Source organism: Aegilops tauschii, chromosome 3 (assembly GCF_002575655.3).
Source record: "Aegilops tauschii subsp. strangulata cultivar AL8/78 chromosome 3, Aet v6.0, whole genome shotgun sequence".
NCBI classification, from domain to species: domain Eukaryota; kingdom Viridiplantae; phylum Streptophyta; class Magnoliopsida; order Poales; family Poaceae; genus Aegilops; species Aegilops tauschii.
Genome location: NC_053037.3, coordinates 297,052,831 through 297,056,876, shown reverse-complemented (window position 1 = coordinate 297,056,876; position 4,046 = coordinate 297,052,831).

Sequence of the window (4,046 nt, the reverse complement as noted above, 5' to 3'; positions counted from 1 at the left end):
AAGGGAATGGCAACCCCTTTAACACGCCGGGTTGTGAGGACTTGTTATCTGTGTGCAGGGGCTGTTTACGTTGTGTTGCTTGGTTCTCCTACTAGTTCGAGAACCTTGGTTTCATATCTGAGGGAAATACCTACCGCCGTTGTGGTGCATCATCCCTTCCTCTTTGGGGAAATACCGATGTAGCTTCAAGCGACATCAGCCATCAGATCTTCATGACGAAGGATGATGAAGAGAAGACCGCGTTTATCACCCCATGTGGAACATATTGTTTTATACGAATGCCTTTTGGGTTGAAAAGCGCTGGTTCAACGTTTGCGAGAGCGGTTCAGATCAGTTTTGAGCCCCAGCTACATAGAAATATGGAAGCTTATATGGATGACATAGTGGTGAAAACCAAGGACAAAGCAACGCTCATACAAGATTTAGAAGAAACATTTGCAAATTTGCGCAAGATAAATCTCAAGCTCAATCCTGAGAAGTGTGTGTTTGGCGTCCCTTCCGGCAAGCTCCTCGGATTCTTTGTGTCTCAGCGTGGGATCGAGGCGAACCCCAACAAGATCAAGGCGATTGAGCAGATTAAAGCACCAAGACAAGTCAAAGATGTGCGTCGACTTGTTGGCTGTGTTGCTGCTCTAAGCAGGTTCATCTCCAAATCTGTTCAGCGCGCCCTGCCCTTTTTTAAGCTCTTGAAAAAGGAAGGTCCAATGAAATGGACTCCAGAAGCGGAGGCAGCGCTGCAAGATTTGAAGAGGTACCTCTCCTCTATGCCAACACTAGTCGCGCCAAAACCACAAGAGCCGTTGCTGCTATATCTAGCGGCAACGAATCAAGTGGTCAGTGCTGCGCTAGTGGCGCAGAGAGAAGTTGATGAAGAAGCAGCGGCAGTGGCGAGTGAGGGAGTCCTGGACTAGGGGGTCCTCGGGTGTCCGGGCTGTGTGATAAGGGTCGGACTGATGGGCCGTGAATATGCAAGGCAGAAGACCTTCCCGCGTGTCCGGGTAGGACTCTACTATGCGTGGATGGCAAGATTGATGTCCGGATATGTAATTTCCTTCCTCTGCAAACCGACTATGTACAACCCTAGGCCCTTCCGGTGTGTATATAAACCGGAGGGTTTAGTCCGTAGAGGCTATCATAATTCTCATAAGCTAGACATCTAGGGTTTAGCCATTACGATCTCGAGGTAGATCAACTCTTGTAACCCCTATACTCATCAAATACAATCAAGCAGGACGTAGGGTTTTACCTCCATTAAGAGGGCCCGAACCTGGGTAAACATCGTGTTCCCTTTGTCCCTTGTTACCTTCGATCCTCAGACGCACAGTTCGGGACCCCCTACCCGAGATCGGCCGGTTTTGACACTGATGTTGGTGCTTTCATTGATAGTTCCACCGTGTCGTTGGTAGAAAGCTCGATGGCTCGTCTGATCATCGGCAACGGTACTGCTTCCGGGGCAACTATCCTCCCTGGTCAACTTTTTGTGTGTGGCGGCTTCGCTCTGCGTGCCAATTTAGTTGGTCACCTTGAGCAGATTGATAGCTACGCCCCTGGTCATCAGATCAGGTTCGAAAGCCTGAATTATATTGCTGATATCCGAGGAGACTTGATCTTCGAAGGGTTTTCGGCTTCAACACTTGTTCCTCATCTACAAGAAGGAAGCCCGTCGGATCCACCATCAGGCTCCGTTCAAAGATCAACTATCGCTCCTGTCCTGGCCTTAGATCCAGAGTGGACTACCCTGTCCGAAGACGGGAGTATGAACCCCGCCGGACTCTCTCCTACTACGGAGCTCCCTGCCGGAGACCCAGAGGCGACTATATTATCAGCAAGCCTGGAATCAAATAGGATTCTCCCTGTCATCGGGAAGCCGGACTCACCTCTGGATGCTAACTCCGAACTCTCGAGGTCTGCGTCCATCGGGCACAGTCAGGTGGCATTTACCATGCCCAGCACAGCAGGTCCTCAGTTTCCCGTCCAGCCTTCGCTCCTAAACGAAGCTCTGGACTTAATGCGATCTCTCGCCATTACGGAAGTATAAGCTCTGAACTACGCCCAACCCGAACTAGGGGCTGAGAGCGGGGAATTTTGCGTCCCACCCACCACCCACTTAATAGCCACGTCGAAGACTTGACCGACATGCTAGATTACGCCTCTAAAGACATCGACGGTAAGGACGACGATGCCGGAGCCGAACCAGGTCAAAACCCGCCATTCACCAGGCGTTGGATGGTCACTTCCACTTATGACGTGTACATGGTGGATACCACCGAAAAGAATGACGACGGCAACGCTAAAAAACCGATTGAGGACAAGCCTGCCGAGGCACCACCAAAACACCGACATCAGCGGTGCCACTCAAAATCCCGTCGCGAAAAGGAAAGCAATACCGGCACCAGAGATAACAACACTCCAGATAACGCCGAAGACCCCGTCTAGCCTGTGTCCGAGCATGATGAATGGGAGGAGGGACAAGTTAACCCGGACGAATCTGTCAAGAACGAGGATTCGTAAGATAGTAACAATCTACCGGTTTCCTAGGAGGATGTCACCCTCGGTAACGAAGATTTCATCATGCCAGAGGAACCCTGTTGGTGTCAAAACCGGCGGATCTCGGGTAGGGGGTCCCGAACTGTGCGTGTAAGGAGGATGGTAATAGGAGGCGGGGGACACAATGTTTACCCAGGTTCGGGCCCTCTCGATGGAGGTAATACCCTACTTCCTGCTTGATTTATCTTGATGATATAAGTATTACAAGAGTTCATCTACCACGAGATCGTAGAGGCTAAACCCTAGAAGCTAGCCTATGATTCTGATTGTTGTTGTCCTACGGACTAAACCCTCCGGTTTATATAGACACCGGAGGGGGCTAGGGTTACACAGAGTCGGTTACAAGGGAGGAGATCTACATATCCGAGTTGCCAAGCTTGCCTTCCACGCAAAGGAGAGTCCCACCCGGACATGGGACGAAGTCTTCAATCTTGTATCTTCATAGTCCAACAGTCCAGCCAAAGTATATAGTCCGGCTGTCCGAGGACCCCCTAATCCAGGACTCCCTCAGTAGCCCCCGAACCAGGCTTCAATGACGATGAGTCCGGCGCGCAGATTGTCTTCGGCATTGCAAGGCGGGTTCTTCTCCAAATTCTGAGTACCTGTCGAGTAGTGTGCGGCTTCCCATGAATATTGCACTCCTTGGCTTCTGCGCCTAATAATGGCTATCCTCCACGTGTCAAGCAAATGCGAGAAGTCGGGGTATTTTTACACTTGCCACCCTAACCATGCGAGTAAATCATCTATTAAAGAGACGGGGATCCTCAGATCCAGATCACACCATCCTCCCACAGCGAGTATCCATCAGAGCATGCTCGGAAAAGTCCATCCCATCATGGCCGGCCATCGCGGCTCCTCCTCTCGCTCCCGTAGCCCTAAGCCAAGCAATTGGAAGAAGTGTTCCGTCCCCCACAGCCAATTAGTAGAGTTACAGACCCAGGGGTTCCTCCCTCCAGCGTATATGGTCCCTGTTCGAGCCGGACTTGCCACTTACAACGGCGGGGAGCAAGCGGAGAGCTTTCCCATCCCATCCATGGGGGAGCTGGTATGCCATGTCCCTTACTTATTAAGGGGGCTTGGATTTCATATTCCATATGTTCCTTTGCGGGCTCCTAGAGTTCTATGGCCTCCAGCTGCATAACTTTACTCCCGCCTCCATATTACACATTGCTGGCTACGTCGCCCTTTGCGAGTTGTTTTTGGGCTGCGAAGCTCATTTCGAGCTATGGAAGAGGCTATTCTGCCTCGTACCCCGTACACAGGAGGGGTCAATATATCAAGTGGGCAGAGCCGAGATGTGGCGCATCACTGGGACCGGATACCTGTCCGGTACTCCGAAGAAGACATCCGAAGACTAGCCTTCGGAGTGGTTTTATATGGAGGACGTCCCCCTTCGGGACCCTATTCGGATGGGCCTTCCTGAGTTTGACAACGCCCCTTTGAAGAAACGCCGCAGCTGGCGCCCTCGGAGCCCCCAGGAGGAACATAACGGAGAAGTC